The sequence below is a fragment of the Mus caroli genome, unplaced genomic scaffold (assembly GCF_978045245.1).
Source record: "Mus caroli unplaced genomic scaffold, Mus_caroli_1 scaffold_5, whole genome shotgun sequence".
Classification (NCBI taxonomy): Eukaryota; Metazoa; Chordata; class Mammalia; order Rodentia; family Muridae; genus Mus; species Mus caroli.
In genome coordinates, this window is record NW_028227260.1 from 2,785,715 (window position 1) to 2,799,939 (window position 14,225).

The 14,225-nt window shown below is 36.5% G+C and overlaps 1 protein-coding gene and 1 long non-coding RNA gene across 3 annotated transcripts in view; one reads left to right on the top strand and one right to left on the bottom strand.

The window, feature by feature from the left end:
- Arhgap6 (Rho GTPase activating protein 6) overlaps positions 1–14,225 on the bottom strand; it is a 511,317-nt gene that overhangs the window by 174,574 nt on the left and 322,518 nt on the right. The gene's annotated exons all lie outside the window — the stretch shown is intronic.
- Positions 3,392–14,225, top strand: part of LOC147004466 (uncharacterized) — a 55,010-nt gene continuing 44,176 nt past the window's right edge. Inside the window, exons 1-2 of the long non-coding RNA XR_015047126.1 lie at positions 3,392–3,584; positions 10,382–10,480. This is a non-coding gene — a long non-coding RNA (uncharacterized LOC147004466). The remainder of the gene's footprint in view (positions 3,585–10,381; positions 10,481–14,225) is intronic.

Here is a 14,225-nt window from a genome sequence, read left to right on the forward strand (position 1 = left end):
GGCAGTTGGTTTATTATCACAGAGACACAAAGCATTTTATCAATCAAATGTTGACTAAGCTTGGTTTATAAAGATTTCTTCATTACCCAGATGCAGCCAAAGAAATATGAGCAAACTTTCTGAATTTTCCTTTCAAGAAAATAAAAATAGGAAGGAATGACTTGCACATCTTCCTGTGTTCATTGTCACATCTCAATGTGGTTGTCTAAAACTAATCCAACCCCTCACGCCACCAGCCTGAGCATAGCATGAAAAGCACACACAGAAGGATAGATCCCCACAGCCTATATATAGATTCTCTTACATGCTCTACTTTGGCTTCTGTTACATTACAATTTTGAGGCTGATTAATCTCCTGAGAGGGTGGAATGTTCTCTTACTTGCAGATGAATAGCTCCTAATTCATGTGGCCCATCTAATCAAGCTTCCAATTTTAAAGACAGTAAATTCCACTACCACCCTTGTTATATGATGCTACAAGTTAAAATTTTTAGAATTGTGAATGAACAAATTGTATATGTATATATATGATGTGTGTGTTCACATGTGCAGCATACATGCCAGCTACAGTACACTCTTGGAGGTAATAAGACAGCATTTGGAATCAGTTCTTTTCTTCCACTGTGAATTCCAGGGATAAAACTGAGATATAAAAATTCAGGCTTGGCTAGGCTTATCTATGGAACCATCTCACCCCACCCCCCAATTGCTATTTAATCACTTTAGTCGATACATATCTCAATGACTGTCTTTAGAATATTAAGCAATGGGGATTACTAGAATGATGTATTGTTATCTTTGGTCCCAAAATAAAAAGTAGTAAAACAATTACAAAATTCATTGCATATATCGGATTCCCAATCATTAAAAGACCTTTGTTCATTTATATCGAGTGTAGAAAGTCACATTGATTTTCTCCATTAGGTAGTCAAAATAAACAATTACAATGGTTTTGATTATTGTTTTTGTCACTTACTGGAACTGTGATATACAGCAAACAATTCACACTGAAAGATGAGCTTCTTTTTATATTAGGGGCAATAAGCTGGATAGATTACTCAGGAGTTAAGGATACATACTGCTGTTGTAAAAGACTCAAGATTAATTCAAGGACCCATAATGGGCGATTCAAAATTACCTATATTGCCCCATTCAAAGGACCTGATGCCTCTGTTCTCTGTGGGCACATTCACTCATGTATACATACCTACACAGGTACAAAGACCTGTGTAGATACAAATACACAGATACAAAGACCTACACAGAATTAAAAATACAATTTGAAAAGGTAGAAATGTAAGAAGGAGGAGGGATACTTTTTTCCTTAGCTTCTTAGGCTGCCACAACAAATAACATTGAGTGGCTTGCTTGGTTTAAATGATAAGCCATAGATTTCTCACAGTTCTCTGAACGGAAATCCTGAGATCAAGGTATTAGTATAGTCAAGTTTTAGTGAAGATATTTTCTGATGTGCAGACAGCTGCTGCCTGTCCTCTGTGTCTAAACATGGCAGAAAAACTCTGCATTATTCTAAGAACACTCAGCTCATCATGATCACACCCTCCTTACCACAATCTAAACCAAATCACCTGTTATATGCTCCATCTAAAATCTCACCCCACTCAGAGACAGAATTACAGAAATTCAGGAAGGTGCACAAGTATTCAGTTCCTTACACCATCTTTTCTAAGGTGTATGTCAAGGTTAAAGGCAACATAAAGGGTAATCATAAGTGTTATAACATTTTACTTAATAAGTGGCACTGGTTGTGTCACTAGCAACCATTGAGGACATAGAGAAGTCAAAGTATATAATTGAAATGTTCATTCATCACTCCATTCAGATATATAGATAAGCCTCCAAATTTCAAAAACACTAAAGGCAAAATGAAGTTTATAACAGTCTTCTAAGCTGAAGAATAAAGGGTACATGCCAAAGAATAATAAAGTAGAAACTAGCACACAAGAGATGATACAAATATACAGAAACCAGGATAGAGGGGGTTGCGGGGAAAGAAGACTAGAGTGAAGTAGGAAGTGAGAGAGTTTAGCAGTGAGCTATGCCTTGGAGGACTGTGTGCAATGCTATTTCATTTTTCACAAAGGCTAAAATGTGATTTTTCTCTTACATTCTTTCCCTTGTATTTTTACAATGGTGTTGTCATGCTTGAAATAGTGAAGCCTGACTGTAGCATTGAAACTGCAGTCACTGACAGGGTGAAATAAATGCATCTACTATGACAGGATAGGGGATCTGTGATGGAAATGTGCTTAAGAAGCAGATGAGAAATTCAATGCTTGCAGGGAAGACCACAACATAGTATTTAGAAAGATAAGAGTAGAAATAAAAGGGAACTGTGGGGATAAAAAGGAACAAAGTTTGACAGAAAGAAGCATTTGCAGGTTGGAGAGATGGCTCAATGGTTAAGAGCACTGGCTCGTCTTCCTAAAGAACCTGGGTTCAATTCCCAACACCCACATTGCAGCTTATAACTGTAACTCCACTTACAGAAGATCTGGCACTCTTGCCCAGAGACAGACATTCAGGCAAAACATCAGTGCTCATAAAAAAAAAATACATTTGTCAAAAAAATCATTTTGAAGAAGCAGAAGAAGGAGCAGCAGCAGAGGCATTTGGCTTGAAAGGCTACAGAGTTTAAATGCAGTAAGAAGTCAGCTTATGACTTTGGAGGTGATGGCTCCCACAAACTGGAGAAAAAGAGACACAAAAGAATGAAGCTACAGAAGATACCTTGGCAGAGGGCTGAAGAAAAGACAAGGATCATATATAAGCCATCCTAAATAGATATTCAGCTGTAAAAGGGAACGGGTTTTAGAAGAGGTTTTTTGTTTGTTTGTTTGGTTGGTTGGTTGGCTGATTTTTGGTATTTTGTTTGTTTGGATTTTGCCAAGGCAGAGACTTAACATGAGAGAACAGTAAAGAAAAACAATTTTGAAGCTACAGGTACAATTGGATGATAGGAAGCAGGACTATATAGAATTTGAATAAAATGACATACATTTTCTTCTGAGATCAGAGGAATTGAGATCTGTAGTGCCTGTGTTTGATTCATATATGATAACTCTTTTATTATAATGACAAGTTGACCCAGTACGTTCATCTGCAACTAAAAGGAATAGAATAGTAAGGCTGTCAAAAAAAACTTGTTTTAACGTTACAAAGCATGTAATACATCATGGTTATAGCTTTTAATAATTTGCCATGAGTTGTTGCACTTTCTGGATCTTGAACCCATTATCACAAGAGCATTGATGTGGCTGAGCTTCTGGAAGTGACTGACAGATCTTGTGCTCATAGCTGGTTAATGAATCACCCAGGAAGCACGAGAGGCCAGGATGTTACCTCCTCCAGACCGTGGGGCTTTCAGGCATCTGCCCTATCAGGCAGGCACATCTGCTTCTCCACAAGAAGGAAACAAAGCTAGAATAGAGGGTTAGCTGGCAAAGCCACAAGGTCAAGCCTTGGCCTCTCCTTCCTGACTTCCCGCATTGACCTGGACCAAGCTACATGACCTGCCTTGTAGCAACTCTGCACACTGCAAAAGAACTGAATCAGGAGCCACTGTAAGTTCCTCTTTCCAAACTTGCAGAATATCCTCTGATTCACTTACTCACAAACCTCAGCCGGCCTCATCCTATGTGTCAGACACTGCCCTAGGCTCAGAAAAAAAGGATAGTGCTTACAGAAAAACGTTTCTGTGTAGTATTGATCGCCACAGTTCTTGCACAGGGACTAATTATTAATAAGGCCTCTTACTGTTTATCTAAATGGATGCATCTGTAACCCTTGTGCAGCATATTGGATTACTGTTTACAGAGGGTGAGCTTGCTGTTTACTTCTCAGCATGGAAGATACACATGTTGTACTTTTCATTTACAAGGTACAGCTCAGAGAAAACAAAGCCCCAGAAAAAAATCCTTCTTTCTAAAATCCACAGAGGATGATGAGCACCGAAACTGACAAGTGTTATAATTTTTATTATGCCCATTCAGATAAGGGAGAGTAATTTTATTGTGACATTACCTCGAATTGCATTCTCACGCCTCCTTTATTACCTTTCCAATCTGTCTTGTTACCATATTTGGATTTGTCTTTCAGGAATTCATTTAAAGTTGTCTTCAAGTTTGTACATTTGACTTGAAGTGTAATTAGGCTATCACCCAGAAAACATGGTAATTAACACTGCCTTTGACATTTCTGATCTTAAGCTAACTACATTGATAAAACAAAGCATGTTAATATTTTATCTATTGAATTGAAATCATGAATTCTAGAATGCTTTACAAGTATTGTAGAGAATTGCTTTTTTTTACTTTATAAGATTTTACCCATTTAGATGTCTCTGTGCTAGTTTTAAAAAACTCCAAAGCATGTGGATTGAACAGGTATTTTCTAACTTGCATGTACAGGTATTTTGCCTTATTTTTTAAATGTGTTATATCAAAAGCAACAAAGCACACAGATTTTAGAAACAGGTAGAAAGCACAAGAAGTAAATTGCTTACAATAATTTAAATTAACCATAAGGTCTTTTAATTTTTTTTCTTGCTTTTATTAATGTTGTACTGTCCACAGATCATGGTGCTATTTCCATAATTTAAAATAATAACTGGATAACCTTCTCTTAATTCAAGCATACACATTTTAAAGCAAATGATTTTTATCAGAGTTTTAGATGATCAAATTTGATACAAAGATATATAGATAGAATTCTTGACTTTAAAAAGTGTGTGCATTTTAAATTTATATATTATATCACTTCCAAAGATACAGGATACAAATACAATCCAGATGTTCACATAAGGCATGGCTTCCATTATGTTAACTATTATTTTCTAGTAATGTTTTCTAACACACATTGGACATCCCTATTCAGAAAATCTCAAATCACAAAATATTCTGAACTTTTAAAAGTCTATACAAATACTCCCTAATATGGAAACCTCTCAAATATATACCATCAAAGAAGACATACATAGTGTGCATTGCTATAGTCAAACTTATACTCCCATATTCTATCCTGTATACTTCTCTATTCTCGTACCTTCTAAAATAAATAGTAAAGGAGGAAGGCCTTTAGTAAATATTTGCATAGAAAAATAACAAAATGTCTCCAACATATGGATGAGAGAGAGCTGGTGGGCTGGCCAACTCAGCTACCGCCCAGGCCCAGATCCAGGCTTTGAACTGTCCTACCCCAACATCTACCCCATTTATGAGCTGCAGGAGCACGTGAAGGGGCTGATGCTGCTGAACCAAAGCTGCAGGATCTCCATTACTCAGTCTGACAGCAGGATATCAGAGAGGAGTACTGGGGAGGATCCAGTATTAAAATTGTGTTATATCAATTATAAATGTGTTATATCAAAAGCAACAAAGCACACAGATTTTAGAAACAGGTAGAAAGCACAAGAAGTAAATTGCCTACAATAATTTAAATTAACCATAAGGTCTTTTAATTTTTTCTTGCTTTTATTAATGTTGTACTGTCCACAGATCATGGTGCTATTTCCATAATTTAAAATAATAACTGGATAACCATCTCTTAATTCAAGCATGCACATTTTAAAGCAAATGATTTTTATCAGAGTCTTAGATGATCAAATTTGATACAAAGATATATACATAGAATTCTTGGCTTTAAAAAGTGTGTGCATTTTAAAATGGGAAGCTATGCAATGAATGAAAAATTCCCAAAGTATCAATGACTTGTTCATGCAAAAAAAGGATATAGGGCTTGACACATTGCAGCTTCCCATGCCAGCATGACAAACAATGTGATAGAAGGGGGTGAGGGAAGTGGAGGAGAATGATACATGTACAACAGAAGAAGAGATTCCTGTGATGGGGGTTAGAAAAGGCTATGGTTGATAGAGGAGCTGGTCATTGCCCAGAAGGGTCAGTGAGATAGGAATTTTGTTGTTGCTTTTTAATTTTTTTTTTAAAAAGTTTTGGGATGAGGTTACAAGGAAGAAGAGTAGATATGGAAGGACTGGAAACTGAGTGGGATTGAAGTGCACGATGTAAAATTTCCAAAGTGTCAATGAAAATTATGTTTTAAAAAATAGCAAAATGTAATTGTCACCCTCTAATTTCTATATACTTTCAATTTCCCATCTACTTGTTTTCAGGTGTTTTATAGACTCCTGAATCCTGTTCTTTGATAACTTCTCACCAAATAGGAATGTATTATCACTTCCTGCTCAAGTCTCTTTACTGAGATCAAAATATAGATTTCAGGAGTAGAGAAGTCCCTGTCTACAGAGCATTGTGGCAGTTCCTGTTTATCTTGCCTCCCAGTCCCCTTTTTTGATGCTCAACTGTTTCTATGACTCTTCAGGCCACTGATCAGGACATTTAGAAGAGCATAGAACTGTGCTTTGTAAATACCAGTGTGCTTATGATGCCAAGAAATCATTTTCTGTTCATCATGTCTGGAAGAAAGATACTGGTACAGCGGGTCTCAGAGCAAAACATTGAATAGTGTCTGTAAGTTTTCCTACTTAGAACCCAAGTATGATGATATACTACCACTCAAACACCAAGTAGAAGCCTCAGCACTGAGGTCAAATCTCAATCTCATCAGTTATTTTCAGTGCAATTTAAGGTATAGAAGTAACAACTATCTAAAATTCATGATGTAAGGATTAAATGAGATACCAAATATAAAATACTACTTTCCTTATCCACTATAAATATTTTTAAAATGATGGTAGTTGAAATTGCTATCAATGTAATCTCTAGAGTGCATTTTGATTTCTTCTCTTTTCCATTTGATTCAGTGCATCCCTGCCATTTCCCCCATTTTCTTTAAAGCATGAAATGTTATTTAGATAAACATCACAGAGTAGTGAGCAGAAGCACATTATGACAAGTACCTCAAAAGAGTGAATGTGCTAAATTGTAATGTGTTAGGTACATATACAAATACCAGTCAAGGTTGAGGCAGATTCGCAGGTAAAACAAGGGCAAGCCTCTTGCCTGAGGGTTGCTGGCAAACTATTGACTGTTCATAGTTTATCTATGTTTATCTCTTAGCTAGATTCAATTCCCTGGGCCAAGGCTGCCTCTCATACATTACATGTGACAGTCACAGTTGCTAAAAGCAACTTAACTGCATCTACCATTAGAAACCACAGTGCTACCTGCAGAAAAAAATCAGGATAACTATTAGGAAAATAGGTATATTGAAAAGTGTCTCCTCTTTTCCTAATTGAGTGTCATGTAGCAAAATCAATTTCAACTTTACTTCCTTTTTTCCTTCAACCTCTCAGAAGGACCTTTGTTTCAACTTACATAAAATAACAGTATTCAAAGAGCATCTTATAAAATGTAGTGAGAACTAAGTATGCGGGATCAAAATCATTACTATTGTTATCATTATTGTAATCTTCTTCCTCATGTTAAAGGAAATTTCAAGCTATAATATTTCTCTTTCTTGTGATGTCAGTTTTTATGTCAGACCTGAGTTTTTTCCCCAGTATAGTTAATAGAAGAGGAAAAGTAAAATTAGAAACTTGGAACATTTTTCTTACCAGAAAATTAATCTTCTTAGCCTGTATTTCCTTCTGATACCCATTTTTTATAACTGTCCAGTTAATATTCTTCCAACATTACCTCCAGGAACCTGATCCTGTCTAGAATCAGCCCAGCTCTAAGAACCCAGATAGTAGCCACCATCTGAAAACAAAGTGGTGGATTGGGGAAAGGTTGGTTGAGGGATGCTAGGAAGAGAGGGGTGAGGTTTTTGAGTCAAGGCCATTTAGACATGGGACTACACTGAGGATGCCAATCAACAGGTTTTTTTTTCCACCTGCTTCATCTCTCAGCCTCAGGAGAGGTATTAACTGTATTATCTCCATTTCTAGCCTCCCAGCTGTCCTGAGCCAAATCTGCCATTGGAGGTGTCATCCCTGTATTATTCCTCCTTGTTCCAAGACATGGTGCATGGGGGAGGAAGGGGTAGAGCCTTCGTCTCTGAATGTCCAAAAACAGTCCCAATTCCCACTCAGCCTCCAAACTTGGAAAGATGTGCTTCCACCTGGGTGTTTGGACTACTCCACAGAGGGCAGGTTACATCCTTGCCTCTTCCACTTTCCCCCTACCCTTGGTTTGTTCATTCCCTACCTTTCTATTTTGTGTTGAACTTGTTTTGTTGTTGTTATTCACATTGAAAAGATGGCACTGTCCCAAGAGCCAAAAATAAGTGCGAATTGGAAGAAAGGGGGGCATTAATCACAGGGACATGACTCAGTTGACAAAGTTCTTGCTTCATAAGCACGAGGACCTGAGTTCAGACGCCCAGCACTCAGAAAAAATACCTGAGTGTACACACACTTGTTATCTCAGTTCTGGGAACGCAAGACAGGAGAATCCCTGTGGTTATATTATATTATATTATTATATTATTCAGCAATGAATATGAGGAGATGAATCACTTAGATGAGAGATCATGGAACTCTATTGGAGAGTGTTTCCCCATGTTTATCATGAGCTATAGGACATGGCTCCACCATGCATTAAATATGGCAATACTTGTCAACTGATATCTGATCATTCACAAAGTATGCCTAAAATGTGTTAGGAATAAAGATTGGCCATACTGTCATCTGATAGAGGAAAGAGACTATTTATATAGAAAATATAACAAACATTTTTATTCTGCTAAGTTTGCATCTTACACTGACACATCTCATTTGGTAGATAAATCTCAAAATTCTTTAGCAAAGGAGAAAAATAACAAGCAAATTCCATTACCTGATTGGAGTGGTTCTTGTTTTCTAGAAAATATGCATCCAGGACATTAGTAGCATTAAAATGAACCTGCTCCATCATGTGTATCTTTCATCAAATTGGTTCAACAAGTAAACAGCCATTTATCCTCTAAGCCAAAGGTCAGCACACTATAACCCACAGATCAAGCCCATATCTTGTTAGTGTACATAAAGTGTTAATGGAGTCACCAAAATACATTCATTCATATATCATCTATGTGCAAAGATGTTGGTGTTTTGACAAAGACTATATAATTGGAAAAGCATAAAATGTTTTACAACCAATCTAAACAAACTAAAATGTACATCATAAACACACACAAAAATCCACCCCACAATAACAACCATAAGAAAATATACTTGCCTTGAAATTTAACTAATCCATTTTGACATTTTAATAACTTAGAATTATAGAAACCTTAATAGTGACATATGGAGATGACACAAAGAGGTTATTACTAGATATATTTATTCAAAATCTCTTTAATGCATGGTTAGTCACTGAAAAATAAATGAAATATTATCTATCAGAAACAGAATTCTTAGTTTTGCACATTTGCATGTATGGTATAATAAATGTACATAGAAAAACAATGTTTCTTATCTCCACTAGTATATCATAAAGGAAATATTAGTACTTCTGCTTTTGTTCAACTCTGAAGTACCTACATAATAATTAGGAGCAAGTGAACTGAACCAAAAGTCTTTCCTGTAAGTACCACAAGAATTGTCTCCATAAAAGTATATTATAACCTTGACTTAGACTTAATGTACCTCATTGTATATGTTAAGCAATAAAAAAATAGGTAATATTTTGAAGACCTAAAACAGATAAAGAAAATTATATTTAATCTGAGAAGGGACTCGTCTTTGTGTTCTGCTCTAGTTGATTATAAGATGTGAATATTTACATTAAAACAAAAGGAGAAAAAAAGCCATCTGCCGTGAAAAGTTGTGCAACTTCTCTCCATACTACATTCTATCATAGAATCTCTCTTCTCCTTCAGAGTTTTTTAGGTATCAGCTTTGGTTTTATTACTACAAAGTATTGACATATATAATTATAATCAAATGACAAATTCAATAATATTTTCCATAATTAGCAAAGTACTGATGAATATATATGCTTATATTTTCCCCACTTTGTATTAACATGCAAAAGTTGACATTTCTTTTTTACAAATATTTCTGATCAAGTGATTTACTATATATCAAGTGGATAAGGAATAATTACATTCTAAGAAAATTTCAAATTCACATTATATTTAGTACTTTGAGCTTACATTTCTCATTTCCTGTATTTTTAAATTAATAGCTCAAAGTAATTAGTGACAATTAATTAGTAATTAATTGGGACAATAGTTTACCATTGCTGCTATGTTAAAATGGCAAAAATTATTTTGGAAATTCAAAAGCCAAAATATTAGTAAAGGACCACTTACCACGTAAATTTTGAAAATGTTTATATAAATGCTATAAAGTGTAGAGACTCTAATAATCCTGAAATGTTTAACATTAACATTCTTAAAATGTTCAACTTTATTTTACATGTATGGATGTGTTCTGCTTATCTGTCTTTTAACACAGAGACCAGAAAAGTCGGATCTCCTGGGAATTGGAGTTACAGAGAATTGTGAGGCTGCCATGTTAGTGCTGGGAATTGAACACAAGTCCTTTGCAAGAGCAGTAAGTGCTTTTAACCAGTAAGCAATCCCTTTAGCTCCAAATCTCTAATTTTGATATCCCTTTTTTTACTGAAAAATGTTTTTGACAATCTCATACATGTATATAATGTGTTATTACCCTCACTCCCACCCTTTCTCACCTTCTCTCCACCCCTTAGTACCTCCCGTTCCTTTAGGTCACATTTTCTATATTCGTCTTTTGTTATTTTGTTCTGTGACCCACTGATATTTAACCAGAGCTGTCAGTATGATCATGGGGTTTTGAACTATACACTGGAGCCAAGGGGGTTCCTGCAAAGAACTACTGTTCCTCCCTCATGATACATCAGTAACCAATAACTCAAGAAGAAGAAGTAGGGCCCCTTGAGCCCCTTCCAGATCCATACTTGCCTATAATAGTCGCAGTTCTTTCCAGCCCTAGTGCAGTTGTTATGACATCATGACTACAGTGCTGTGCCCTTCCCCGAAGTCATATAACCCTTCTTCCTGTCTTCTGGCTCTTAGATTCTTTCCACAACCTCTTCTGCAATCTTCCCGAACCTTACAGGAGGTGGATTAAATGTTCTATTTAGGGTTTTTTTTTAACAGTTCTTAATAAAAATTAGGATTTAAAACTCTGCCTGTCTTCATTAGTCTTTTAAAAAGCTTATGATTGCCAATACTCAATCCAAAAATACACAGATGGAAGTAGGTGACATAACAGCCCAGCAAATTCCTGTGTGCTGAGTACAATGAAAAGTAAAATATGAAATAAGAAAGCTTGTTTTCTCCACTTTGGGGAAAAATAACCTTCTAAATTTGATAGCAAACACAAAGATTCATGTGGATCCCTAACAACTGGAGTGGGGACTATCCCAAAAGCTGTTGCCTGTCCCTGGGATAGGTTCTAGCTGGGCTGCCTTTTCTGGCCTCAGTGGGAGAGGAAGTGCCTAGCCTCACAAAGACTTGATGTGCCAGGGTTGGGGGATACCCAGGAGGGTCTCACCTGCACAGAGGAGAAAGGGAAGAGGGGATGGGGTGGGGGATGGGATAAGGGAGTGTGCAAGAGGGGAGCAGTGATGGGGATATAAAGTGAATAAGTAGAAAAGAAGTGAAGGGAGAAGAGGGAAGGGTAGGGGAAAGAGGGGAGGAAACAGGAGGTTGAGATTTACCCAGCTAGTTTTACTGAAGAGCTACCTAACTTATCTTGCCTATATGGACTTGGAAAATGGAAGGTTTGAGTTTCAACCATGAAAATACTACACGGGAATCATCTTCAGTTTGCAAAATGACTCAAACCCAAAATGGTAACATTCTAAAGGACCTACTTTCAGGATGGAAGTTGAGCAAAGCATAAAGATTACACATATTTCCTTACCTGGGCTTCATTGGACTGTAAGGATTGAACAAGTGTGAACAACTAGGTAACATGGGCATAGCAAGGGTTAGAGAAGTCAGCCTGCTTGTGATTTTATTTTCCTTGGGACACTAGGTGCTAAAAAAATATAAAACATTGTTTATAATCAAATGTGTTCAAAATTCAATTTAATCTATCATTGCTCTACACAAATATTAACATCCCAATTTGGAAGCTGTTTCTTATTGAGATCAAGAAATTATCATACTTTTGGCTATATAACATATAACAATAGTGTTACAACTAAAAACTTATCTAATGTAAAGATGCAAACACAACCTAAAAAGACTGTATCATTAGGTCTGCTGATTCAAAGGACTATAATTCTTAAGCAAACTGACATACAGTTGTGCTCTTTGTGAGAGTAGGCATGTAGTGGTCGTAAGAATGCCGTGTTTTGAAAATTCATAAGAATATTCAGCAAGGCTATAACTTACTCTTACAGGTACATGGAAGGTTTTAGCTTCTGGGAATAAAACGGAGGCCTAGCTTATGCTAGGTAAACCCACTGATTCTGAGTCATAGTCCCACTGTAATGTGGATTGTAAGGAAGTCTTAGATAGTCATTCCTTCACTCGTGGTAGCCTTTATTTAGGGTAGTGAGTCAGTCTTTGGTCCTTGGAACAGTCAAGAAACAGAGGCTGGGTGGTCATAAAGGAAAATCTTGACTCTTTCCAGAGAAGCAGGTCAGAGCCATACTCAGCTATCATCACAGAGGTTCCTCCTTTAGCTGACGTGAACAAAGAGTGAGGCCCCCAGCCAGACATTATGCAGAGAATACGAGATCATAGAACACTCAGCCCTAATATGGATATCTCTATTAAATTCCTACCCTCAAGGGCTTAGCAAACCCCACAGAAGAGTATAAGATGCAGAGGGGATGGAGGGCACCAAGAAGACAAGGCCCTATAAATCAATAAGATTGTGACACATGAACTCACAGAGGCTGAGGCAACATGCAAAAGGCCTGCAAGGGTCAGCAGCACATGGTGTTCTAGAGCTGAAAGGAGAAGTGGGCACATGCCCCTGTCCCTAACTGAGAGATGTCTCCAGTTGATATCCACTTGCAAATAGAATTTATATGTCTCCAATGGAGTCTCACCAGGAAAACAAACTACTCATAAGGTTAGGCTGCATGCTCATCAGTAAATGGACAACAGAAAACAAACTTAATAGCATCTATGGAGTTTCCTTGTCTCATAACGTTGGGGATCCTTTATCATCATCATGATCATGAATTTTTAGTTATTTTAATTTAATTTAATTTTACCTTTATTTATGTTTCTATTTACCCTATAAGTTTTTGTGTATATATTATGGCTTCAAGTTTCATGTTTTTATGGGATTCCTGAGTATGCAAATAAGATGCTCCATGCTGCTATTTTCCTTCTGTTTAGTCCTGTTCCAATGTGTTAGCTTTAATTTTATCATATATCATAATATAATTATCCCTTAGAAGACATTATTTTCTAATGAGGGACAGAAAGGGGATAGATCTAGATGAGAAGGAAGTCTGGAGGAACTGGGAGAAATAGAGGGAAGGGGAGCCATAAACATGATATAGAATATGAAAAAACTCTATTTTCAACACAATAAAAATGAATATTAGCATTTCAGAAAAATTTCAAAGGAGGGTTAATAAGGGCAAGGTGCTCATTAAGTATCTCTAGCACCATGAAACGTTATAGTTAGACAGTGGTGTCTTAGTGAGAACCCATTAAACTGTAAGGAGTTAGCATTTTACAAGAGCTTCTTTTTTTAAAGTAGGTCTGCAATCATTTATTCCCTTAACTCCTTAGGCATGGGCAATCTAATACCACTTTTAGAGCTTCTAATTTAATAGATAATTGTATGTTTGTTTAGTCCAATTGGAAAAACAAACAAATCTGAACGTTTGTGTTCCCTACAATGTGCTAATTTCTAGTTACTTCTGGCTCTGCACAAAACCTTACACTAAAACCAAACCAGTTCTTCACATTAACTGACAAAAGGGCTTTGTCTGACTATCTAAATTGACTTCCCACACAGGAACCTAAGTGATAGCAAGCTGTTAACAGCAGTTGACTCATCCTTTAAATATCAGCTTCCTGCTTAAGTCATATCTCTGATGAAATGTCACCTCTGAGAAAGCTTCTTAACAATTCAAACAACTCCCCTGCATCATTCTAGCCTATCTTCTTTATTGCCAGCTGAAATACTACATATCCATCAGTGTGTGATACTCCCAATTTTACAGTGTGGTTTTTTTCAGAAGAACTAATTATTTTACCGATGTATCTAGCATGTCAAGAACAATGTCTATATTTTTATTAACTTTATGTATGCTTAATAAATGCTTTTGAATGAATTT